Raw genomic sequence first — 27,980 nt, 5'->3', positions numbered from 1 at the left:
TTGTTACTGGCAATCATTTTGAAGGTTTTTATTTTAGCTTTAGCGTCTGAATCCATTGGAGACCATTACTACCTCTCGAGCATCAACAACCATTTATCTGCTTGTACAGCCGCTCAGGCTTGTTGCTGAATACTGGAGCAAATGATCTCAGAATCTCTAGGTGTGCATAATAGCATAATTTGGCTGATTTACTGGATGAGCCCCTGACTTCTTCCAATAATTACCATTCAAGAATGACCATAAAAGTCACCCAGGACTGAATTGATGGAAGAAGCAGATTAAATAGTTCAATTAAAAAGTAGTGGAATTCTCTTTAATCTTATGACGAACAAGACACTGTTTCAGATATCATACCACCAATGCGTTGACAAATAACAGGAGACAACAGTTCCTATAAAGTGTACAGGAATTAAATACTTTTGTGTGAAACGAATGGTGGCATTGGAATGGAGTGAATGGACAAAGGGAGGAGGGGGAATTAAGATGATCTGCTTCAAACTCAATAACCAAGATAATAACTGGGAATAATTCATCAATCGTTGTAAGCACACTGACACTATTGAATCAAATCATTGGTGCCAAATCGTTGGTCACAATCCTTCATTCAGCAATAGAAAACATGTCTGCACAACTCTTCAAGGGAGCATACCGACGAGCCGTCAGTCTTTTCCCACCTCATTCTCCTTTCCCTAAAAGGGAAAGTGTCATTACACAAATCCAAACATGTTAAAATCCTTTTTAATCGATTATGAAGCAACCATCCACATGTAAGAGATGGCTCGCAACCATAATCACAACGATCAGACTCTTCCCTCAAAGGAGGAAGGGAATGACTTCCATATGGAATGCACAAAGAACTCAAACTGTCGAAATTGAAAGAACTGTTGAAACTGAAAGAATTGACGACTGATATGAGCTGATATGTTTTTCTGCAAAGGAACTCCACATCATGTAGCCAGTGGCATACAACTGAAATTTTTCACAAGCTCATTTTCCAGTGTGGAACAGTTTGAATTGAAGAAATTCATGCAAACGTAAAACACGCAGCTAACCTTACTAAACATCCTTTGATATTGCATTAAAATTCCTCAAAAAAATGTGGTGTGGTCCAGCAGATTGTTTAGGTGGAATTCTACAAAGCGTAATTTTCTTGCCCAACAGGATATAAAAGACTTTGGAATATAACACATCAATATCTGTACTTTTAAAATCTCTTAAATAGCTGATGTTCTTCGACAAACATTTCAGAGTCAACACAAACGAGAGAATGGAGATGATTCAGGATTTAATGCAGATCTGCTTGGTAGTTATCTGCTAGGTCAGAGCAGCTACTGGCAAGGGCTCGGATAGTTATATTTATGAGCGGCCTTGACTCATGCAGCAAAGCTGCACCATAAGTAATGAATCATTTGGACTGCCAGTGGCTTAAATTACACTTTCTATGTGAGTTCCTGTATGCCCAGAGGATTACATTTTCATATATTTTGAAGACACTTACCTATCCATTAACTGCAGAATGTCAGTGTTGACAATTTATCAGTGTATTTTAGCTGTAATGGATATATAAATATTCAGAACATTTTTTGCATATATTTCTCAAAAATTGGCTTTTAACTCAGAATGCTGCAACAAATGTGTTCATGCCTTCCTCTATTTTCTCATCGTGCTTCCAAGTTTACTAAGCTTATTCTTGAGTGTCAACTCAAGAGTGTTTAATTATCAGAAGTATCAGCAATGGAACAGCAAATTCTTGATGTAGTTTTCAAGACCATTAACATGATGGGGAAACTCACAGAAATGTATTGTATTCCCTTTCTATTTCTCATTGCTTTTTGATGAGGCAAAGAGCAAGAATTAGCTGAATAGGTTAGTGTCAGACTGCAGTGAATATGAATCTTATAAATGCAAACTGATTTGTACAAAACACAAAGTGCTGGGGAGGAACTGAGCAAGTCAGGCTGTGTGGAGGGAATGGACAAGTAACATTTTGGGTCTGGCCCTTCTTCAGACTGATGGAGGCGGGGAGAAAAGCTGGAAAGAAACATAGAAAATAGGTGCAGGAGTAGGCCATTTGGCCCTTCGCGCCTGCACCGCCATTCAATATGATCATGGCTGATCATTCAACTCAGTATCCTGTACCTGCCTTCTCTCCATACCCCCTGATCCCTTTAGCCACAAGGGCCACATCTAACTCCCTCTTAAATATAGCCAATGAACTGGCCTCAACTACCTTCTGTGGCAGAGAATTCCACAGATTCACCACTCTCTGTGTGAAAAAAAACTTTCTCATCTCGGTCCTAAAAGACTTCCCTCTTATCCTTAAACTGTGACCCCTTGTTCTGGACTTCCCCAACATCGGGAACAATCTTCCTGCATCTAGCCTGTCCAACTCCTTAAGAATTTTGTAAGAGTCTATAAGATAGAGGTGTGATTGGCAGATGAGTGGACAATGACAAAGGTTAAATTTGGAAAAAAGGAGTGAAAGTGAAGCTGGAGGAGGGACATGAGTATCGAGTCAAGAGTGGTTTATTGTCATATGTCCCAGGCGGAACAATAACATTCTTAGTTGCAGCAGCACACCAGAATATGTAAACATAGTACTCTGTAAACAATATATTAAATGAAAAAAAGTTCAGTATATGTAGAAACATAGGTGCAGGAGTAATTCATTCGGCCCTTCGAGTCAGCACCGCCATTCAATATGATCATGGTTGATCATCTAAAATCAGTACCCCGTTCCTGCTTTTTCCCTTGATTCCTTTAGCCCTAAGAGCTAAATCTAACTCTCTCTTGAAAACATCCAGTGAATTGGCCTCCACTGCCTTCAGTGGCAGATAATTCCACAGATTCACAACTCTCTGGGTGAATAAATGTTTCCTCATCTGAGTCCTAAATGGCCTGCCCCTTATTCTTAAATGTAGGCAGGAAGCAGCTCCGATACAGTCATCCATGTAGCAGAGAAAGACTTGGGGAATGGCACGGGGTACATTTGGAACAAGGAGCGTTCAAGGTAACCAACCAAAAGACAGACATAGGTGGTGCTCATGGCTCCACCTTTAATGTCAAGAAGGTGCGAGGGGTCAAAATAGAAGTTGATAAGTGTGACGTCAAGTTCTGCCGGGTGGAGAAGAGCGTTGGTTGAGAGGGACTGATTGGAAGAATTGGGGAGCCCTGAGGAACTAGTTGTGTTTTCCTTTACAATTAGGGAGTGAAGAATCTTAACCAGTCAGTGGTAAGCTTTTTTCCAGATCAATTGAGGTGCTGTCTGTGATCACACCCTTCAGTTATCTGTATTTAGGATGCACTCTACCTTGCAGTGTATACTATGGAGTAAGTATAAGATTCATTATGTACCTGCAAAGCAAAGAATTTGGCTTCATTAAGCTTTGATAATCATTTTTTCTACGTTAAGAGCAGAAAAATTCTGCACCACCTCTCTTTCAGTCTTGGCTAAGTTATACAATTAAGATGGAATCGTGTAAATTCAAGCCTCATTTCAGAGACTTAAATAATTCAGGTCGGTCGGTACTTCTGTATACAGCTGTGGAAGAAATGATTAGAAGGAAAAAGGTGGCACTGGGTTACACGAGCAAATAATTTCCTTTAGCTAATCAAAGGGTTAATTGTTGCAGGGAAAGCTGCTGGTCACACAGTCCTTGAAGTACATGTAGTTATCTAATCGTAGGAAGGGTATTACGAAAGCAAAGACACGGAGGGGGCAGCAGTGCAGATGTAGAGAGCTGGAGGTTGAAATGAAATGTTAAACTAAGGATTGTCTATCTTAAAAAGGTGACTGTGTCAGATCCAGCGATAATAATTAAAAGTAAGGGAGTTCCCTCGGTGAAACAGAGAACAATTCTCTCTCAAGATAGAAAACATGACAATTTATTTCATTGATATTTCTGGGAAACTGTTGAAGTGGAATTGGCTGCCTTATTCCGAGACCAAAGTGGCGATGTTTCAAAATTAGTTATTTGACATCTTTGAGTGCTTTGGCATCTCTTGAGATTGTGAATGTGTTGATATTTCAGTATTCAGTGTTAATCTTCCTTTAACTGACTTCATACACTTCACCTCCAATTTCCATCCTGCCCTTAAATATACCTGGACTATCTCTGACATCTCCCTCCCGTTTCTGGACCTCACCATCTCCATCACAGGAGACAGACTAGTGACGGACATTTACTACAAACCCACCGACTCGCACAGCTATCTGGACTACACTTCTTCCCACCCGGTCCCCTGCAAAAAGTCTATCCCCTACTCCCAATTCCTCCGTCTACGCCGCATCTGCGCCCGGGATGAGGTGTTTCACATTAGGGCTTCCGAGATGTCCTCGTTCTTCAGAAAACGGGGCTTCCCCATCTCCATTATAGATGAGGCTCTCACTAGGGTCTCTTCTACATCCCGCAGCTCCGCTCTTGCTCCCCCTCCCCCCACTCGCAACAAGGACAGAATCCCCCTCGTTCTCACCTTCCACCCCACCAGCCAGCGGATCCAACATATCATCCACCAACATTTCCGTCACCTACAACGGGACCCCACCACTGGCCATATCTTCCCATCCCCTCCCCTCTCTGCGTTCCGCAGAGACCGTTCCCTCCGTAACTCCCTGGTCCACTCGTCCCTTCCTACCTAAACCACCCCAACCCCGGGCACTTTCCCCTGCAACCGCACGAGATGCAACACCTGTCCCTTTACCTCCCCCTTCAACTCCATCCAAGGACCCAAACAGTCTTTCCAGGTGAGACAAAGGTTCACCTGCACCTCCTCCAACCTCATCTATTGCATCCGCTGCTCTAGATGTCAACTTATTTACATCGGCAAAACCAAGCGCAGGCTCGGCGATCGCTTCGCTGAACACCTGCGCTCGGTCCGCATTAACAAAACTGATCTCCCGGTGGCCGAGCACTTTAACTCCCCCTCCCATTCCCAGTCTGACCTTTATGTCATGGGCTTCCTCCAGTGCCATAGTGAGGCCCGCCGGAAATTGAAGGAGCAGCACCTCATATTTCGCCTGGGCAGTTTGCAGCCCGGTGGTATGAACGTCGACTTCTCCAACTTCAGATAGCTCCTCTGTCCCTCCCTTCCCCTCCTCCTTCCCAGATCTCCCTCTATCTTCCTGTCTCCACCTATATCCTTCCTTTGTCCCGCCCCCCTGACATCAGTCTGAAGAAGGGTCTCGACCTGAAACGTCACCCATTCCTTCTCTCCCGAGATGCTGCCTGACCTGCTGAGTTACTCCAGCATTTTGTGAATAAATCGATTTGTACCAGCATCTGCAGTTATTTTCTTATATAATCTTCCTTTTGTCAGGTATTTCCTAGTTCTTTAAAAGTGAATTGATATTTGTTACCAGAACAACACCTCCAAATTCTACAGGGGTTTAAGGTAGGAAGAGATAGCAGTGAAGATAGACACAAAAAGCTGGTGTAACTCAGCAGCTCAGTCAGCATCTCTGGGGAAAAGGAATAGGTGATGTTTTGGGTCGAGACCCTTGTTCAGACTGAAGAGGAGTCTCGACCCAAAACGTCACCTATTCCTTTTCTCTAGAGATGCTGTCTGACCCGCTGAGTTACTCCAGCTTTTTGTGTCTATCTTCGGGTTAAACGAGCATCTGCAGTTCCTTCCCACACAAGAGTTAGCAGTGACTGGGCAAGGAAAGGCACCTCAACATCACTGTAAACAGCAAGCCAGTACATACTTTTTCAAAGGGCCCATTCCTGCAGTATTGTATTGCGCACAAGCCTTAAGGAAGCTGGAGTGGATCTTGGGCATCATGCTCTGCCATGGGCTGCTTGACTTCCCACTAAAGAGCTCCAACAAAAGATATTTTAATCCTTAGATGCTGGACCCGAGCATTGGATTTTGCAGGCCTTTACATTATGGTGAAATAGATCTTGTACCGTATAATAAGCTGCTTTTGCAGAATAAGCCCATGTTAACAGCAGGCCATAAAAGGCAATGAATATAATGGAAGTGGCATCCAGCCATGGGTTGCACACCACTGGATGCTTTGTGCCTAAGGCCAGGTGCCCACACAGTAGTAACAATTTATGCATGGAGGACCCAGAAGAGAAATCGCAGATTACTTCGTAAGAACGCCAAGTACCCATAAAAGTTGTACTAGGCTCGAACATTTCCATATCAGTGCTCCTGGTATCAATTTGCCTCATTACTTTGTAGCCCGATAATTTAAACTTGTTAGTCTCCTTTCTAAAAATGGTCAAGTTATCCTCATGACAAAAATTATTTATAGCTGAATTTCCAGTCATTGCTCATTACTCGTACTTCTCTGGAGCAATCCAAGTTTTCCTGTGAGTAGATGACCAATATCACACACAAGACAATAAAACTCCTGTAATCCATCATCTGGTTATTTGGAAATCCTGATGGTTAGGCTTTCGGCTCAACAGGCAATGTTTCCCGGATTATCTTTAAATTGACTGTGGCCCTTTAACTCTACTAGGTTCAATGGAAAATTTATAACACTGTGTTATGCTGTTTTAATAAATGAATTAAAATTGTGATGGGGTAGTAATAGAAATAACATTGCATAGTCCTGAAAATCTGCCCAGTCAGTTAGAGTTCCAGGTGTACCAAATTAGTGGAGTTTTACTGTATTTCAATTAGTTTCTGTCCAGCAATATATCTGGTTGCCAACTTTCCTTCTTTGTTCTTCAAAGCAGCACATTGATCTCTGCTATCTTCTTCTTGCGTTTGAGGCAGCAGAAATTATGTAACGCCCTCCAGGCGCTGCAGCCAGTGCAATCCAAAATGACGTGCTGCGCTGTTTGCTGGTCTGCTCCACACACGCAGGCTGCTGATGGACGCAACCCCCAACGATGCATGTTGGCGTTGAACCGGCCGGCCTCTCTGCTATTGTAACTCAATACTGCCTTTATCTTTTTTTTAAAATGTACTTTACAGGACATGGACTGCCAACGTAGCCATCAGTTAGTGCACATCACTAATTGTCTGCGAAGTTGGTGACACTAAATCACAGTAATGAGTTGCTACTCTCCTGCATGTGAAGGTACGCTTACAGTCTTGTGGGGAGGGAGTTTCAGAATATAGACCCAACAGCAACACACTGTGTTGATGCACTTTTTGTTCAACTTGGCCTTAGATATTTTTTCCTCATCAGCATGCCTTATCATCATCCTAGAATACCATATTAGCATTTACATTTTTTTTACACCTCCACATTCAACTGCATCTATCATTTAATAGTTATTGGATTTCAAATACTATAATTAAGATCACACTGGTATGTTTTAAAATGCAACTGATTCGGTATTTTAATTATGAATGTGACTAATTATGATCTAATACACCCTAATTTGAGGAAGGATATTCTTGCTATTGAGGGAGTTCAGCGTAGGTTCACGAGGTTAATTCCAGGGATGGCGGGACTGACAAATGATGAAAGAATGGAGCGAGTTGGCTTGTATTCAGTGGAATTTAGAAGCAATTTAGAAGGATGAGAGAGGATCTTATAGAAACATATAAAATTATTAAGGGATTGAACACGCTAGATGCAGGAAACATGTTCCCGATGTTGGGGGGGGTGGGGGGGTGGAGGGTGGGGGGGTGGAGTCCAGAACCAGGGGCCACAGTTTAAGAATAAGCGGTAGGCCATTTAGAACTGAGATGAGGAAAAACGCTTTCAGCCAGAGTTGTGAATCTGTGGAATTCTCTGCCTCAGAAGGCAGTGGAGGCCGATTCCCTGGATGCATTCAAAAGAGAGTTAGATAGAGCTCTAGGGCTAGCGGAATCAAGGGTTTATGGGGAGAAGGCAGGAATGGGGTACTGATTGTGGATGATCAGCTATGATCACATTGAAAGGAGGTGCAGGCTCGAAGGGCCGAATAGCCTACTCCTGCACCTATTGTCTATAATGTAGGTAGTAATTTGGATGTACACTCCCTGTTGATCTGTTCCTTTTTGTCTATGTACCTTCCAATGGGCCAATTTACTAAACATGATTGATCACTTTCACAATAACACCCCCTCCCCCACCCATATTGAATTAATCTGCAACTTCTTCTCTAAACTGTCCTGCTTCGTCACCTTGGCTGAAACATTGGAACAAAAGCAGCAGCCCTATGGACCTGCTCCATCATTTAATGGAACGATGGCCAATCTTTTGCCTCTGCATCACTTTCCTGCACTAGCCCTGTACCTGTCAATTCACTATACATCATTAAATCTACTTGTCTGTTTTTAAGTATATTCAACAACTAAATCTTTAAAACACTCTAGGGAATTTCATTAATTACTACTCCCTATGAGAAGAGATTTCTTCTAATTGTTATCCCAAATCAAACCCCTTTTACGAGACTGACCACTGGCTGGCACCGTGGCCCAGTTAGTAAAGCTGCTCCTTCAACCCTCCAGATATCCCAAGTTCAAACCCGGGGGCTGACCTTGTGGGTTTTTGCTGGATATCTAGTTTCCCCCCACGTAGCATAGACTTATACGTTGTAGGTTATTTTGCTGCTATAAATTTCTCTTAGTATGTAGGTGAGTGGCAGAATCTGGGGGCAATTGACGGGAATTTGAAGTGAATAAACATAGATTGCAGTAGGATTTGTACAAATGGCAGTGTGGACTCAGTGGGCCTAGGTTTCCATGTGATGTGGTACGATTGGTTCCAGACACTCTTGTCAGGGTAAACATCATCCTAGCATCCACAATGGCAAGGCCTGTAAGAATGCAATAGGTCTCAATTATTTCATTTTTCTTTCTTTTAAACTCTGCAGATTTTAGGCCCAGTCTGCTTTGCCTTTACTCATGAACCAATTCAACATCCCCCATCCTGCCCATCAATCTCTGGAAAACAAAACTCCAGTGAACCTTCATTACACTTCCGCAATTGCAAATATGTTCTTCCCTAAGTTGGGAGCCGAGACCTGTTCGGAATATTCCAGATGCAGTATCCACCAGCTCCCTATGAGATTAGAATAGAAGCATCCTATTCACAAGCCATAATTATACCACTGTATCATTTGGAAGCCTGTCTATATCACACGGCCCCTTCAATCAACATTGATGTACACTGTGAAGAGCTGGGCCCAAGCAATGATAATTGCAGCACTCACTGGATATAACCTCAACATGAAAATCACTAATTTAATCCTACTTGGTATTCTTTCCAGTCTCCAGTCTTCTATTCACACCAATATATTACTCTCAATCCTGAATGTTCCAATTGTGTGGCAAATGACTGAAGGCTTTCTTAAGGACCAAAAATATACCATCCACTGGCTCGCCCTAATCTATTCTGTAAATAGAACCTGAAAAATGCTTAGCAATTTGTCAAACATGATTGGCTATTGCCAGTTACTCCTTAATACATGCCCCTTAATTAATGCCAAAAAAAGTCAAACAGGGAGTTGACGAGTCTGTGTGAAAGAGAATAATTTGCAGGAGTGCAGGTATAAGCGGAGGCAAGTTTGAATGAATAGAATTTCTCCCTGGGAGCTGGCAAGGACCTGACGGATTAAATGGTCTCTTTCTATGTTGTTACAAGATGCAAGGTCAAGCTAGACTTCACTTTCTTGAAAACATCAACAGCTTTGGGCATAGTTGACATTTTTTAAGTACCCTGTTAGCATTCCCTTGACAGGAGCCTTCACATTCTCCCCACAACTGATGTCAGATTAGCATTGCAGTCAAGAAATCTGTCAAAGCAACATGGGCCAGATCTTGAAAAGATATTCTGCAATTTTCTGGAAAGATTTCTGTAAAACTGACAGAAGATTCTTGACCTTAAAAACAATATATGGGAATTAATTGAGCTCACTGGATCATAAAATCTTCCAGCAACTGGATAGCTGCCAGCAGAAAGGACGCGTCACGGTAAGAGGCTGCTAAAGTGACAGCAGTTAATTTGCATTCTTCTGCATATGAGGAAGGTAGGGCAGATCATGTTGTGTTAACAAATTAAAATTACTGACAATTTCACTTTTAATTGATTATTTTGGTTTGGCAAGGAGAATTGTGTGCTCCTATCCATTTCTTAGCCTTTTAGGTTCAAGATCTGGGCTTTCTTTACCTTGCCATTCAAAGTCTTACTTCAATAAATCACTCAAGTAATGCAAGTAAAGGGGGGGGGGGGGGAGAACTGATTTCCTTCCCTGGGAGTTGTCAATAATGAATAAAATGTTAACATTCAATGCAACACTTAAATAATAAATATGATTGTTGGCATTTTATTCACTCCCCAGCTGAGACTGCCTGCCCATCTTCAAATCCAAAACACCACTGAATATTGGCCTACCCTATCTCTTTTGTTGGTGAAATCTTCTTTACCTTCAAGTCTAGCTTTTTTAACACATCCCTGCCTCCTCTCTTTTCCCAACCTCTGAACCTGAAAGCTGTGCTCCAATATCCTAATTAGCACCATCCCAGTCATCCGATGATGGGATGGTGGCCAAGGCATTTAAATTCCTTTAATTCCAGCTTCTGCTTATTCCTTTACCTGAGCAGGGCAAGGTGTTTGTTTACACATAGGGTGCTGAGTGTCTGGAATGAGCTGCCAGGGGAGGTGGTGAAAGCAGATTTGATTGTGGTGTTTAAGACGCTTTTACATGGGCACAGTATGCAGGTATGGATGGTTATAGATTATGTGCGGGCAGATGCCAAATTAAAGGACTGGTTCAGCACAGATATCAAGGACCAAGGCGCCGGTTCCTGTGCTGTGCTGTTTAATCCCACCAAAAAATGATTTACCCTTGAAGACTCGATTAGTTTATTGCCATCTTCACCAGGGCAAAATGAAATGCCTTGTTTCATGGAGCTCACAGAGTAAAGAGTACAGTAATTATAAACACAGCAATAAATAAATACAACAAATAAATTCAGCTCTAAGCTTTGGAACTCCCTTCTTACATTTTTTCACCCAGCTCTCCCACCTTTCATCCTTTTGACCATTTGCCCTAAAATCTCCAAGCTATTGTGTCAAGATTTTAGCTTGATAGCACCTCTATGAAGTGGCTTGGGATGTTTTTACTGCGTTAAAAGATGCCAAATAATTGAAAATCATTATACCCACTAGAAAATTGAATAATTATTCAGTAAGTTAGTGAACACAATTATAAGCTGATAGATTCACGGCATGAGATTCCTCACATATTCATAGAATCCACTGAATTCTGTGCAATAAAAATAAAATGTAATATTTACGGTCATTTTAAAACAGAAAATTTGATCATTTATTAACAGATACTAAAAAGTAGACAGCTGTTAGTTTCAGGGGAAATAATGGGAAATAAATGCATCTAGATTATAACAAAATACATCTACAGCTCAACTTAGCCAACCATTACTTATGATTTGATTATCTTTAAGAACAAAATAACATTCAAGCTGATTATCTGCTATTAACAATGTTTCCTTCTAATGATGCTTTAGCTACACAAAATACAAAACAAAAGCAGCAGAAAATAAATGCAAGATCTTCAATTGAAAGAAAATAGCAGTCAGGGATGGAAGATAAATGTATATAAATGGCACAAAGACTATAATTAACGCTCAAGACCAGACAAGGGAAGCTATTTTATTTCAAATATGGGATGAAAAATAAGGATTCTGCAAAATAACACAGTGCAAATCTCTACATTTTCAACGTTAACCAATCTATACCATCAGTGTTGTTAGTTCTAAGCATAGTAATGTTATAACAAATATTATTATTTATATAGCACTATTGCCATTCACGTGCCCCCCCCCCCCCCTCCCTTTGTTAATACCCCCTTCTGTTGTTTGAGGGCAATTCCCACTGAATTCCCACTGAAACACACTTCTAGTAGCAGAAGGACACTACGCTATGGTCCTTTCCTGCCTCCCTCCCTCCCAGAGCCTTTGCATCAAACTTTAATGCATCCCTTACCACGTACTCCTGCAGTCTGGAATGTACCAGTCAGCAGCATCCATTTAGACATCTCACTGTGCTGGAATACCAAAGAGCATCTTTCACCGGGGTTGATGCTTTACCTCCAGTAGCACTTGATGCCAGTCCCTGTGTGTATTCCTGGGAGCAGTCCTGGCATCAGAGTTTAGTTTAGTTTAGTTTAGTTTAGAGACACAGTGTGGGAACAGCCCACCAAGTCCCTGCTGACCAGCAATCATCTGTACACTAATTCTATCCTACACAATAGGAACAATTTACAGAAGCAAATTAACCTACAAACCTGAACGCCTTTGGAACGTGGAAGGAAACTGGAGCACCAGAGAAAACGCACTAGGTCACAGGGAGAACGTACAAACTCCATCCAGACAGCACCCATAGTCAGGATCCAACCTGGGTCTCTGGCGTTGTAAGGCAGCAACTCTTCTGCTGCACTACTGTGCCGCCCTGTTTTGTAGCTGCTCAGGTTGAATCTTGACAAGGGCACGTGCATCCTTCTCTACACCTCACTTATCTCTGACACCTTTCTTTATCTCCGTCCCCATCACATAGGACAGAGTATTGACTGACATCTACTATAAACCCACGGACTACCCTCACTACAGCTCCTCCCTCCCTACCACTTGCAGAAACACCATCCTTTACTCAATTTCTCTGCCACACCTGCTGCCAAGATGAGGCGTTTAACTAGCATATCCAAGTTGACCTCCTGCTTCAGTAAACATGGCATCCGCCCTGCTTTTGTGGATGAAACCATGACCTGTGTCCCCTGTGCCCAGCAGTTCTACTCTTGCTCCCCCCATCCCAAATGGAACAAGGATAGAGGTTCTCTAGTCCTCACCTTCATCCCAACAGCCTCCACATTCAACACTTTATTCTCTAACATTTCCATCGCCTTCAAACTGATCCCACCACCAGTCAATCTTCCAGTTCCCATCCCTTTCCAATTTAAGCAAAGACCACTTTCTCTGCATCTCCTTCGATCACTCATCATATCATATCATATCATATCATATACAGCCGGAAACAGGCCTTTTCGGCCCACCAAGTCCGTGCCGCCCAGCGATCCCCGTACATTAACACTATCCTACACCCACTAGGGACAATTTTTACATTTACCCAGCCAATTAACCTACATACCTGTACGTCTTTGGAGTGTGGGAGGAAACCGAAGATCTCGGAGAAAACCCACGCAGGTCACGGGGAGAACGTACAAACTCCTTACTGTGCAGCACCCGTAGTCAGGATCGAACCTGAGTCTCCGGCGCTGCATTCGCTGTAAAGCAGCACCTCTACCGCTGCGCTACCGTGCCGCCCCACTCATCCCCTCCCACCCAATTGCAATCCCCAGGCACTGCAATTGCACGAGACATGACGCTTGTCCTAATCCTCCTCTGTCACTTCCATCCAGGGACTCCAGCAGCCCTTCCAACTGAGACCAAGGTTCACCTGCACCGCTTCACTCTTCAATGCCCCCAACGTGGCCTCCTTTACAAGGCAGAGAGGAAGCGTAGACTAGACGACTGTTTTACCGAACACCTGCACTCAGTCCACCAAGGCCTGTTGGATCTCCTGGTTGATAAGCATTTTAACTTGCCATGACATTCCTATATCGACTTTTCTGTCTTTGGCCTCCTGCATTGCCAGTGTGTGGCCACATACAAACTGGAAGAACAGCACCTCATTCCACTTGGATAGCTTAAAACCCAACAATTAACGTCTTCAATTTTAAGTAATACCCCTCTCTTCCCTTTACCCCCACCCCAATGGGCACACATTTCTCCAGCCAACTTAGACCACCCTAGTCACTCTGCTCCTTTCCCTTCCGCATGCTCATCTCCCATATTTCCCTCTTATCCTTCCCTCCAGCTTTACATTTCACCCCTTCTCTTCTTTCCTTCTCTAATACGTTTGTCTCCTTTTCACTTCTTGCCTTTGTCACTGACCATCCATCTGTCAATCAACCTCCTCCCCCCCCCTCCACCCACCTGTATCCACATATCACCTGCCATGCTTTGGCAGGCAAGACCATGCAAGATTTCTGTCCGAGAAATTGCAGAGTTGTAGATGTAGCCCAGTCTATTACACAGACAAGAATTATAGAAAATAGGCGCATGGGGAGGCCATTCGGCCCTTCGAGCCAGCACCGCCATTCATTGTGATCATGGCTGATCATTCACAATCAGTAACCTGTGCCTGCCTTTCCCCATATCCCTTGATTCCACTAGCCCCCAGAGCTCTATCTAACTCTCTCTTAAATTCATATAGTGATTTGGCCTCCACTGCCCTCTGTGGCAGAGAATTCCACAAATTCACAACTCTCTGGGTGAAAATGTTCCTTCTCACCTCAGTTTTAAATGGCCTCCCCTTTATTCTAAGACTGTGGCCCCCTGGTTCTGGACTCCCCCAACATTGGGAACATTTTTCCTGCATCTAGCTTGTCCAATCCTTTTACAATTTTATATGTCTCTATAAGATTCCCTCTCATCCTTCTAAACTTCAGTGAATACAAGCCTAGTCTTTTCAATCTTTCCTCATATGACAGTCCCGCCATCCCAGAGATCAATCTCGTGAACCTACGCTGCACTGCCTCAATTACAAGGATGTCCTTCCTCAAATTAGGAGACCAAAACTGTACACAATACTCCAGATGTGGTCTCACCAGGGCCCTATGCAGCTGCAGAAGAACCTCTTTACGCCTGTACTCAAATCCTCTCATTACTTCCAATCATTGACTCCATCTGTACCTCACACTCCGTCGGAAAAGCAGTCAATATAAATCAAAGACTTGCCCCACCCGCGTAATTCTTTCTTCTCCCTACTCCCATCCAGCAGAAGGTACAGAAGCTTGAAAGCATGCACTCCTGACTCAGGAACAGCATCTTGTCCTCCGTTATCAGGCTTCTGAATGGTCCTTCCATACGCTATGATACTGTTCAATTCACAATGGTAGTGACCCATTGTGGACATTGAATTTTGTCTATGGAAATGATGTGCCAAAATGCGCTCTATATCTTCCCCTTTGCTCTATCTATTGTACTCTAGTTTGACTTGGTTGTATTTATGTATGGTATATCTGATCTGTTTGGATAGCATGTAAAATAAAGCTTATCACAGTACCTTGGTGCACATGACACTAATAAACTTAAATCTAAACGTTTATGAAATGCCTGAAATAGATTGTAAACACTGGCTGACATGCAAAGGTATTCATCAGTTGTTACCACACCGTGAAAATGCATGAACAAAGAGACACAATAGTTTCTTCTCTTCGTCAACAGAATTGTTTCCTGATGCATAAGCAAAAAAAACCCACTTTTCTGCTGACTAAGTTGCCGAAGATTAAGTAGATTATGACATTGCAGCTGGGGAAGACACAAGGTTGGAATTCAGTACATAAATGTGCAAAAGGATTTGATTAATCTAAAAGATGCTGGAGCCTGGTGCCAACTCTGGTTCAACGGCACTAAAGAACCTGTTGGGAATGGTACCAAATGTACCTAAATTGAGCACGAACCTGACAGCACAGTACAGACTTCACAGCAGGGTACCATATCCTGTGATCGATTTAGCCAATTAATTATTTTAAAAATAAGCATTTTGCTGAAAGTTTGAATTAACTTAGTTGATTAGAACAACTGACGTCGATATGGTGTGGATAATTGGTTAAACAAAATAATCCACTCAAAAACGCACCACCACACTGGAAATGCAAAATTTGTCGTCTGGATATTCACTTTATTCATTTGGCTTTTATCTATATGTATTTTTCATTTTACAAGACCATCACTTTTGTCATAATTAAGCACGTCACAATAAAAATAGCAGCTCTTCCACTAGATCGCACTCTTCCACTAGATCGCAGCTGATCCTGTTCCTGAGCTTTGATTTGTTTTGGCCAATTCCCAATCTTCATATCTTTCAAATCATTTAGTGTCCAAATCTATCAACCTCTGCCTTGAAGATACTCAATAGCAGAACATCCGCAGCCCTGAGGTAGAAAATTCCAAAGATTCAAACGCATCTGTAAATAAATGTCCTGTCAACGTCAGATAGCTTAAGTTGAGACAGGAAACCTTAATTTTAGACTCTCCACGCAGAGGAAATAACTTCTTAGCATCTACCCTATCAACCCCCCTCAATAGTGTGTTGGATTCACTGGGATAATCCACTTTCTTCTAAACTCCAAAGTGTACAGGCCGATTGTACATATCTTTTCTTTTAGGACAAACCTTCAACTGATGAATCAATTAAGTGCATCACACAATCTTCAAAGTTAAATCTCATTGATATCTACAAAACCTTCGCCAGACTTTCTTACATTTGTATTCCAACCATCTTGCAAATAAAGGCAAAAATACCATTTGGCTTCCAATTTATCTTCTGTATATTAAGCATTACTCCAGTTTATCCAACCGGCAGACAGGATGTGATTACATGAGTTGGGGACTGGTCAGGGCAGATATATATGCTTATGAATCATTTGCGGTTGGGCCTGATAGGGCTATGCAGGATTAGGTCAACATGATTTGCAAGCCAGATGCCAGAATGTTTAAGAGTGTTATATTTATGTCAACGCTTTGTTCTAGAAAAATAAATACTTATACTCGGGTCATGTTTGCATTGACCATGTTTTAATTTTATACTCAAGCTCCTTTTTTTATGCATGGGACTTGAAAATCCAAAAACCTCCACGCTACATTCCCAAAAAAGAGGATTTGTCTTCTGTAAAGGCATATTTGTTCTTCCCAATTACGCTCTAGAAGGGCATACAGACAATCACTATGTCCTTAATTATGGATTTAAGAATTTTGCAAATAACAAATATCAGGCTAATTGTCTATTTTGTCTCCCTTCCTTCTTAAACAACAGTGCTGCCTTTGCTAGCTTCCAGTCTATTGGGACTGTATCTGAATCCGTTGGAAAGCATCACTAATGTGCCCCTTCTCTGCAGCCACTTTAGACTTCTGGGATGCAGCCTCTCAGGTCTGAAGAAGGGTCTCGACCCGAAAAGTCACCCATTCCTTTTCTCCAGAGATACTTCCTGTCCCGCTGAGTTAATCCAGCTTTTTGTGTCTATCTTCGGTTTAAGAGTGGGAATCAAGAACCGGAGGACATAGGTTTAAGGTGCAAGGGGGAAAGATTTAATCAGTAAATTAAATAGATTTTAACTTATAAAAAATATTTTTAATATTACCTATATATAAAGTTAAAAGGCAACTTTTTCATGCAAAGGATGGTGGGTATATGGAATGAGTTGCTAGAGAGGTGGTTCAGGAACGTACTGTAATAACATTTAAAAGGCAATTGGACAGGTATATGGTTAGGAAACATTTAGGGATAAGGACCAAACACAGGCAGATGGGACTAGCATTGATGGAGCATCGGCAAGTTGGGCCAAAGGGCCTGTTTCTGTGCCATACAAGTCTTTGCCTGCCTATGTTCCAAATAGTTTTATTTCTCTAATTGTCTTGCTCTTTTATTTGCTATAAATACTGGCAACTTTAAATTTTATATACAAGAGAGTAAATGGAGGATTGTTTATTTTAGTCCAATTGCATGTTCCTTATAAAAAACCACCTTGCATTCAGACCATCTTTGGTCTTGATGATATGAGTGCAGTGCCATAGGAAATTAATTACTGTGTACTTTATGTAACAGGAAATGTGTGCCTTGCATGTGGATAAATGGATTTGCAGGTAACACATTTGCTTTTGATTACACTCTTGCACTTGTATTGGTAAGCTGGATTGATTGTTCCAACGTGCAACATTGCAGGGCAGTGGATAAAGGATACAGCATTTTGAATGAGTACTAGCTGGAAGAAAGCCAAGACTATGAACTCACAAAAGATTTGGAACCTGCTGAAACTGGTACTGGTCGAGTTTATTGTGCTGTCACTATGAAAGTATTTGACTAGCAATGAAGCACTTGTCACAAGTACCCATGGCACCGAAAAACTGTTAGTCATCAGCTAGACTAACACAATAACGCAAGAATGCACAGAACAAAAGAGAAGGTGATTCAGCAAACAATTGAACATGCTTAACTATTTTAATATGGATTTTATTCAGCCTGATTTATTTATCATAGTCACGGAGTGAATCACTCCTGGAAACATAGAGCACTGAAAACAGAATGCAATCTCACCACGTCAATGCCTGTCAACAAGAGTCACATGTGCCAATCTCTTTTTTATCCCAACATTTAGTCTGTAGTCTTCAAGCTACGGTCATTTAAGTACTCATCTAAATATTTGTTAAATGTTGTGAGTCTTTGTTCCTAAACCTTGCATCAAGGCTTAAACCTTTCCCCTTCGGTTTTATACACCCCTGCAATGGGGAACAATTCTTAAGAACGACTCTAATTATGCCTGTCATCATTTTGTATGCTTCAATCAAGTTCCCATTCAGCCTTGTGCATTCCAAGGAAAACAAATCTCGGTTCTCCCATCTCTCACAATTGAAAGGCTCTATCCCAGACAACATACGAGTGCTATTCCTCTGTATCCTCTCTAGTGCAATTACTTTCTACAGTATGACAAGCAGAACTGCACAGAGCATTCTAATTGTGGCCAAACACATATTTCATATTCAGCTCTACCTTGGGTGCTCTACTTTGCTTCATTAGCTATGGCATGGAATTTCTATCCCGTATGCCTTCTTAAACATCTGATCTATGTGTGCTACCACTTTCAGAAATTCTTGGATGTACTAAGTCTCACTCCTCCTCAATGCTCTGTCAGGTCCGACCATTTAATATGTCTATCCCAGGCTTATCAAAATGCATCACCTCACACTTATCAAGATTAAAATCCACCTGTCATTACTCTGTACACCACATTAACTCACCAATATCTTAATGTGCCCAAACACTAAACTCCTCACATTATTTTCAATCCTTGAGTTTTACAGAACCGTATAAAATGCCAATGTTTTCTGAAAGAGATTGTAAAATTCTGACCCGCCCGCCCGATATGAATGGATGCCTTGGTTACAACAGATTTTGTCCACTAAAAACGGAATTCGTTATGAGGAGGTCCGTAATAACAAAGGTAGACTGTAATAATGCACATGATAAAACTTGCATTACTGGTCAGAGGTTTACAATAACAAAAACACCCTTCATCATCATTCTCTTGTCTCCAATTACCAAATCAACTTTGCCTCCAATTATCCAACTTGCATGCATCCCTTAGGTTCAACCTTTTGATCTAGTGGGATCTTGCCAAAGGCTTTACTGAAGTCCATGTAGACCTTTTCAATCACAGTGCCAAGTTTTAAAAAGTTTTATCTTTGTTCTAGATATAATACTGCAGCATAACTTCTGAGATTTCAACCTTAAATTTGTCTTCTTCAGCAGCCCAGGGACTATCAAGTGCTTGAGGCTATTTGACAATTTTAATCCATATTTTTATCTTTTTAAAGTATATTGCAAGGCTGAATAATCCAATCAGGGACTCGCTCTATGTTCAGAGGCATGAATTGCAAGAAGATAATGCTTAAAAATTTATGATCTAAAAATCTACAAAAAAGCTTTAGACAATAAAACTTCAAAGCAAGCTTAAGCAAATTTACAGCATCAATAGAGTATTTTCACTGTCATTATGCTCCTCACTCTGTAACCAGTAGCAGGCATTACATGACAATAAACTAGTAATAACAGGTCTTATTTTGTGTAATTTTCATATTCCTGGATTCACCCAAACCCAAATTAATGTTCAACATCTGCACACATCAGTGATCTTGAGCTACTAAGCCATCTAAGCTACTAATTTGATCGTGTTTGTCCCAATATCCCTCCAAACCTTTCCAATCCATTTATCTGTCCAAATGCGTTTTAAATGTTGTTATTGTACCTGCCTCAGCTATTTCCTCTTTTTCCATATACCTTTTACCCTCAGTGTGGAAAAAGTTAACCCTCAGATTCCCATTGTCCTTCCTTTCTCACCTTGTCCTCCTGTTCTTGATTCTCCTTCCCTAGAGAAAAAGACTCTATGCATTCATCCTATCTATTCCTCTCATGATTTTTATACACCTCTGTAAGATGACCACTCAGACTCCTGCACTCCAAGGAATAAAATCTTAGCTTGCCAACCTCTCCTTATAGTTTTGGCCCACAAGTCCTGGCAACATCCTCATAAATCATCTCTGCACTCTTTCCAGCTTAATGGCTTCTTTCCTACAGCAGGTTGACCAAAATTGAACATAATACTCCAAATGCAGCCCCACCAATGCCTTGTACAACTGCAACATATCATCCCAACTTCTATACTCAGTTCTCTGACTGATGAAGACCAGCATGCCAAAAGCCTTCTTCACCACCTTGCATACCTGCACCGTTACATTCAAGGAATTACAAACAACACTCTCCAAACCCCTGCTGTTCACTGAATATGTCCTGCCCTGGTTTGACTACACAAAATGAAAAATCTCATATTTATTTGAATTAAACTTATTTTGCTATTCCTCAGGCCACTTGCCCAGCTGATCAAGGGTCCACTTCTTGATAACCATTTTCACTGCCGTAAAATACGACAGTAAAATACAACTGATTTTACTGTCCTCATCATACATTCTCACCCAAATTGTTGATGGGTAACGGGTCCAGCACCAATACCTGAGGCGCACCACTAGTTACATGTCTCCAGTCTGAAAAACAACAATAGACAATAGGTGCAGGAGGAGGCCATTCGGCCCTTCGAGCCAGCACCGCCATTCAATGTGATCATGGCTGATCATTCTCAATCAGTACCACGTTCCTACCTTCTCCCCATACCCCCTGACTCCGCTATCCTTAAGAGCTCTATCCAGCTCTCTCTTGAATGCATTCAGAGAATTGGCCTCCACTGCCTTCTGAGGCAGAGAATTCCACAGATTCACAACTCTCTGAGTGAAAACGTTTTTCCTCATCTCAGTTCTAAATGGCCTACCCCTTATTCTTAAACTGTGGCCCCTTGTTCTGGACTCCCCCAACATTGGGAACATGTTTCCTGCCTCTAACGTGTCCAACCCCTTAATAATCTTATACGTTTCGATAAGATCTCCTCTCATCCTTCTAAATTCCAGTGTATACAAGCCTAGTCGCTCCAGTCTTTCAACATATGATAGTCCCGCCATTCCGGGAATTAACCTAGTAAACCTACGCTGCACGCCCTCAATAGCAAGAATATCCTTCCTCAAATTTGGAGACCAAAACTGCACACAGTACTCCAGGTGCGGTCTCACTAGGGCCCTGTACAACTGCAGAAGGACCTCTTTGCTCCTATACTCAACTCCTCTTGTTATGAAGGCCAACATTCCATTGGCTTTCTTCACTGCCTGCTGTACCTGCATGCTTCCTTTCAGTGACTGATGCACTAGGACACCCAAATCTCGTTGTACGTCCCCCGTTCCTAACTTGACACCATTCAGATAATACTCTGCCTTCCTATTCTTACCACCAAAGTGGATAACCTCACACTTATCCACATTAAACTGCATCTGCCATGCATCCGCCCACTCACACAACCTGTCCAAGTCACCCTGCAACCTCATAGCATCTTCCTCACAGTTCACACTACCACCCAGCTTTGTATCATCTGCAAATTTGCTAATGTATCATCTGACAACCTTCCAGCACCAACCTCAGCTTCCTACCATGACGCCAATTCTGTATCCAGTTGGCTAGCTCTGCCTGGATCCCATGAGATTTGACCTTCCAGAGCAGTCTTATCTGAACAATTCCCAGAGTATCGAAAAATTTAATCCTTAAATGTTGTTAACCAAATAATCACAGCCCTAGTGTAAAAAAAATTCAGAGATTCCAATCCACAGCATAAAGAAAATTGTCATCTAAATCTGAAATGGCCAACCATTATTCTGAAACTGTGCCCCCAGGATGAGAACGGATACAAGCTTTTTGTTATTCTTTTTAATGTATTCATGAGGCAGAAACACAATGTATTGCACTCTCTGTGTGTCGCGCTTCAATGTGTCATATTGAATTGGCCTGTGTTTTCATGGGAATGAAAGCGTACATTGAATAATGTGTCTTTTGGAAACTTCAGAGAAAGAAAATGGGTGGTGGGTATATGGAACCAACTGCCAGAGGAGGTATTTGAATCAGGTACTATAACAACATTTAAAAGACACTTGGACAGAGACACAGATAGGAAAGGTTTAGAGGGCTAAGAGCCAAACTCAGGCAAGTGGAACAAGCTTAGATGGGGAACCATGCTCGGGTTGGGCCGAACGGACTGTTTCCATGCTGTATGACTATGACTCTAAATGGCTCTCTGACTCTAAACCCATTTGCATATGGCTACACCTGCAGAAATGTGTTCATATTAAATACTGGAAATCTATAGCACTTAGCAACAGACCTTTTTATCGAGTTTGTTTCAGAGCCGCTGTCAGCTTTCTCCCACTATTAACATTAGCTTGTTTATAATATCAAAGTTTAAAACTTTTTTTTTAAAGCAAACATGGACACAATATTTGTCATCCTCCTTTCCTTTGGCACCACTCATATATTTTCCAAGATCTCAACATTTGTAGACAGAACTTTGCAATTCCAATGCTACTTCCATCAGTAGCTTTGAATATATCCCATCCGGATAGGGTGAATTATCCACTTTCAATACCAAATACACAGTTCCACGAGCATCTATGTTTAACTCTGTTTCTTTTTTAAGTCCTTTTCTGTACTAAATATCAATGCAAAGTACTCAGCTGCTACACCTTCTGCCATCTTCACGAACCTTTTTGTGTCAGCGCGGTGAGCCGCTCAAAAATCTCTAGATAACCTTTTTATCAATTAATTCTCATACTTCACCAGACCATTCTTATTTCTTTCTTCACTTTATATGCTCTGTACTTTATATCAAATGTAGTAGTAATTACACTTTTATTTTGCACAGTTCTGATAGAAGGAAGCTCTCTAGCCTTACAAAGATTGAAACCAAAGTTAAAAGAAAGTATGTCACAGGATTTGACCAACTTACTTGAAGCTAAAGGTAATCACGTTTCATGGATTTTGTTTTTTGTCCATCTTGAATTACTACTAATGAAGGCATCCAAAAGCAGGTGGACTTCAGATGATATGGAGACATCCGTGTACAAACATTATAACGCATTAGACAAGTTAATCATGGGTAAATGCCACCTCTAACTTCACATCACTGATGTTGCAATATTCTATTCTTGTCTTTAGTTCCAATAAACATCCACGCTTGAAAAAAATGACAATATTATCTATATGCATCATTTACCAAGACAAAATTATTACCGATTTATTAATGTCCTATTCTTCATCAAAATTCTTAGAAATAGGTTTTTAATAGAACATTATTCCCAGTTGCACTGATCAAGTTTAAGGTTACAGATGGTATTTTCAACATATGGTTTATTTTCAACATGGTGGCGCAGCGGCCGAGTTACTGCCTCTTTCCTCCCACAATCCAAAGTCTACAGGTATGTAGGTTAATTGGCTTAATATAGGTGTAGATTGTCCCAAGTGTGCGTAGGATAGTGTTAATGTGCAGGGATTACTGGTCAGTGTGGACTCAGTGGGCCGAAGGGACTGTTTCCACTCCGTATTTCTAAAGTAAAGTAACATCAACATTTCAGAGCATGACAAATACCAAGTGAAGGCTACAAGGTTCTCCGAGTCTGTTGTATCACTGCTGTTGTATCCATCATTCCCAAATCAGTGACCTTAAGGAATGTCAAGAGATCATGGTGCGCAAATACGACCTTCAGTGACAACACAATATACTTGGGATCTTCATTGACTACACATGGCACATACAAGTTTAATTCAACGGAGACTAGATCTGCTTCCAGCTGCAGACCTCAGCACAGCCTTTGATCCAGATTAGAGCTGAATGCGAACAGAAGAGTGAGCAATTGTGTTTGACGTCAAGCTATCTTTCTAAATTAAATGTGTAGACTGAGAGTGGGGGAGGGGCAGATGTGATTAAAATTTAAAGGTAATATCTAGCTAAAGATGCACCCTAAGCAATGGTAGATGGGTATAATTGTTCAAAGCTCATCATTGTTGTTTCACATATCTCAGTGCCAGTTTGATGCATCTTAAATAATTGTGACAAATTGCTCACCAAACTCTCTACCATCCACAAGACTCAAATGAAGACAAAGATAAAATAATAACCAGTTGTCTAGATTGATGCAGCTACAAATACATTCAAGTGACTTAATATCAAACTGGTTAAAACAGTTTGACTGCTGGGTTCAGTCACTTGATTTAGTGGCCACCAATAGCTCATTGAAGCTAAAATATACAAAATTGAATAAATATACTGCACACCTCGCCAGGTTTCTCGATAGCTCCCATGAATTTACTTCAAGAAGGAAAAAAAATCAAAGAAGCAACACAAAGAAAAAACTGGCTGGCACCAACCTGCCTTCAACATTCTCTCTGGCAGAGAATTCTGGAAATCCCTACCATACATTTCACCCCCAGAAAGAATGGAAAATTTCAAGGGAAAAAAGAAGCAGTTCCACTTCTTTTCAGTGCAATTAAAATGGATAATAAAAGGCACCACACTTGTATCACTTCATCCTAAGGAGAGGAAATAGATAAAAAAATAACAATGTGGACACCATGGCCACAATAGGAACTGATGTTTTTTTCCCAGCCGCAGAATGTTAACTGGAGTTTCAAAATATTTCTGCTCAAACGAGAGATAGAAAGCAGACCAGACAACTGAACATCATGGGGAAAATGTCGAAGTTCTTGAGATGTTGAAAGATGTTGAGCAGGTTACAACAGCCAGCCAAAGTCAACATGGTTTTGTGAAAGGGAAATGGTTTGACCAATTTATTGGAGTTCTTTGAAGTAACATATGCAATGCATAAAAATGAACTAGTTAATAAACAAAACCTAGATTTAAAAGAGGCATTTAATAAGGTGTCACATCAAAGGTTATTGCAGGAAAATAAAACATGGCCTAAAAGGCAAATCATTGGTATGGATAGATTATTGGTTGGCTATCAGAATATGGTAAGCATAAATGGATCCTTTTCTGATCGGCAAGATGTAATATGTGGCATTCCAGAGGTTGATAATGGAGCCTCAACATTTGACAATTTATATACTGGCTTGGGTGATGGCACCAAAGGAATGGTTACTAAATTTACAGATGACACTAAGATAACTCGCCAAACATGTTGCACGGAGAAAATAGAGGCTGCAAAGGGATACAGATTGTTAAAAGATTGGGGAAAAAACTAGGTAATGAAGGTACACATGAAATTATTATTTATCCAGGAAAATCATAAAAAAGTAGGTAACGGTAATCATAATGGTTCGAAGAGTGTGAGGCTTGTGTGCCTAAGAGATTTGCATAAGGCTAGCTTACAGAGACAGTAAGCAATTAGGAAAGCTCACAAAGTGTTATTGTTTATTGGTTGGGGAATTGAAAACACAAAATAGGGAGATTGAGCTTCATTGATGCAAGGCATTGATTGGAGAGACCACATCTGGACCATTATCCACAGAACTGGTCTCATTTACGGAAAGATAATTTGTTGGAAGCTATAAGCGACTTCGGTATTCCGACTGAGCATGCGCAGGTCATAGGTCGCGGGGGCAAAGCATTGTCACCAGCTGATCTGCTGTGTGTAAACAAACCTTCGTTTCATCCGTTTTTTCCAGTTTTTCTCTGTAAAGGTAAGAAAGTACTGTTTTCAAAACTGTTAATTTGGTGTATTTCTAGTTAATTAGTGAAAACTATGATAATTTTGTATGTTTTTTTTGCTTTATGCTTCAGTGAGTGAACAAATATAGTAACTGAATAAAAAGCATTTTTTATTGTTCTTTGTTTTGGTGGGGGGTTGAGAATGAAATTAAATGTATGCTTTCTATAACTATCAAGAGACTTCTGAATGAGTCCTGCATGTGCATGTGAAAGTAAGTTGTGTAGTAAAAAACTTAGTCAATATCTCCTGACTAAACATGTCTATTCTGGTTTCCATAACATTGGATAATTTTAATCAGTATTTGACATTCTAATTTTCTGTTATACTCTTGTGATTGTATAAATTAGATCAATATACTTGCACCATTTTCTTTTGCATTGTAACTTGTACCGGTATTTAATGGACATGCTTACAGGACCCTATTCGAATTAACATATGATTGACTCTGTTATTTATTTTGTTTTATATGTTGGATGTGCAAAGCCACGCGCAATTATGCATTTTTGGGCTGGTCGAGTAGCATGTATCACCTGAGTAAGTGGATGCAGAATGTGTGTGACAGTCACAACTGTAATGTTTCTGCCCACCTCCCTTCAAACTCTACCCATTTCTGACGGAGAAGAGGGATGTAGCAGCCCAGTTGCGTTGGACCAAACTGGTCAACCGAAAGGAGGAGAAAGGCAAGAATTGGCAGCCTAACCCCAAAGGCACCAGCCACCTGTGCTCTAAGCACTTTGTGGACGGCGAGCCAACAACGCTCAATCCAGACCCGGCTCTGAATCTTGGTTATTTGTTATCGGACTCCCCAATGTCCCCACGTGCACTCCCTCACAGAGGTGGAAAACTTCAAAAAAAAGGAAAAAATCGGTGATGTTTATGGTATATACCATACATTTTAATTTTGTTTACTTGAAACAAGGTCAACATAACTTTGTAGTTTTGAAATGCACCTCAACATAAGTACTATGCATATGTGTCACTACGTCTAAATATATACATGTAACTTAATGGCTAATAAACACCGAAACAATGCCTTCCAACTTTTCAACTTTGTCAGTCAGTTTGTTTATGTCCTGGTTTTGGATGCACCCCGTGCAATAACAATTCTCTTGACAGCTGTATTTGTACACGTATATGCATGATCTACAGCAAAAGCTCGTAAATGTTTGTTGTGGGAGAGTAAATGTTTGTTGTCTGGTTCATCGTCAACATGTTGGTTAACATTGGTTTGCGTTGCTGTCACCGATTTTTTTCCTTTCATTCTCCAACCCCCACCAAAACAAAGAACAATAAAAAATGCTTGTTCTTCAGTCACTGTATTGCTCACGCACTGAAGCATAAAGCAAAAAAAACTACAAAATCATGTGTGACATCTCGACCCGAAACGTCACCCATTCCTTCTCTCCTGAGATGCTGCCTGACCTGCTGAGTTACTCCAGCATTTTGTGATACCTTCGATTTGTACCAGCATCTGCAGTTATTTTCCTACAAAATCATCGTAGTTTTTACTAATTAACCATATATACACCAAATTAACAGTTTTCAAAAACAGTATTTTCTGACCTATACGAAGAAAAACTGGGAAAAATGGATGAAACGAAGGTTTGTTTACACGAAGTAGATCAGCTGGTGACAATGCTTTGCCCCCACGACCTATGACCTGCGCATGCTGAGTTGGAATACCGAACTCACTTATTCAGAGAAAGTTTACTGAAAGAATACTGTAATGGGTCAGTTGTCTTATGAAGAAAGCTTAGACAGGTTAGATTCATTTTCATGGGAAATTTAGAAGTGTGTGGGGAACTTGACTAAAGCATCAAAGGTCCTGAGGGGTCTTGGCAGGGTGGATGTAGAGTGAATGCTTCCTTCTGTGGAAAAATCTAGAAGCAGGAGGCACTTTAACAATATGTGTTTGCCCATTTTAGACAGGTATGAAACAATTTTTTAGCTTTAGTTTAATTTTGTTATACAGTATGGAAACAGGCCCGTCGGCCCACAGAGTCCACACCAACCATTGATCACCCGCTCACAAGTTCTATGTTATTCTGCTTTCTCATCCACTCTCTATTCATTAGGGGTAATTTACAATGATTAATAAACCTACAAACCCACACATCTTCGGGATGTGGGAGGAAATCAGAGTACCCGGAAGAATCCCAGGTGGTCACAGGGAGAACGTGCAAACTCCACACAGATAGCTCCCGAGGGTCGGATGGAACCTGGGTCTCTGGTGCTGTGAGTCAGCAGCTCCACAAGCTGTGCCACTGTGCCCTTCTTTCAAAGTCATCTGTCTTTCGAAGCTGCTTCCAGTGTCCTTTGAGGAAGCAAGTCTGAATATGTTTTCAGCAGAGTTAGCTTGAATT

The 27,980-nt window shown here is 41.2% G+C and overlaps 1 protein-coding gene across 8 annotated transcripts in view; it reads right to left on the bottom strand.

Annotated features, from left to right (window-relative positions):
* The window catches only part of LOC144593604 (amyloid beta precursor protein binding family B member 2-like), a 237,382-nt gene that overhangs the window by 51,760 nt on the left and 157,642 nt on the right, over window positions 1-27,980 (bottom strand). The gene's annotated exons all lie outside the window — the stretch shown is intronic.

Source organism: Rhinoraja longicauda, chromosome 1 (genome assembly GCF_053455715.1).
Source record: "Rhinoraja longicauda isolate Sanriku21f chromosome 1, sRhiLon1.1, whole genome shotgun sequence".
In the NCBI taxonomy this organism is placed as follows: Eukaryota; Metazoa; Chordata; class Chondrichthyes; order Rajiformes; family Arhynchobatidae; genus Rhinoraja; species Rhinoraja longicauda.
Note: the sequence above shows the minus strand (reverse complement) of the source record. Positions and strands in the feature narration are given on the sequence as shown.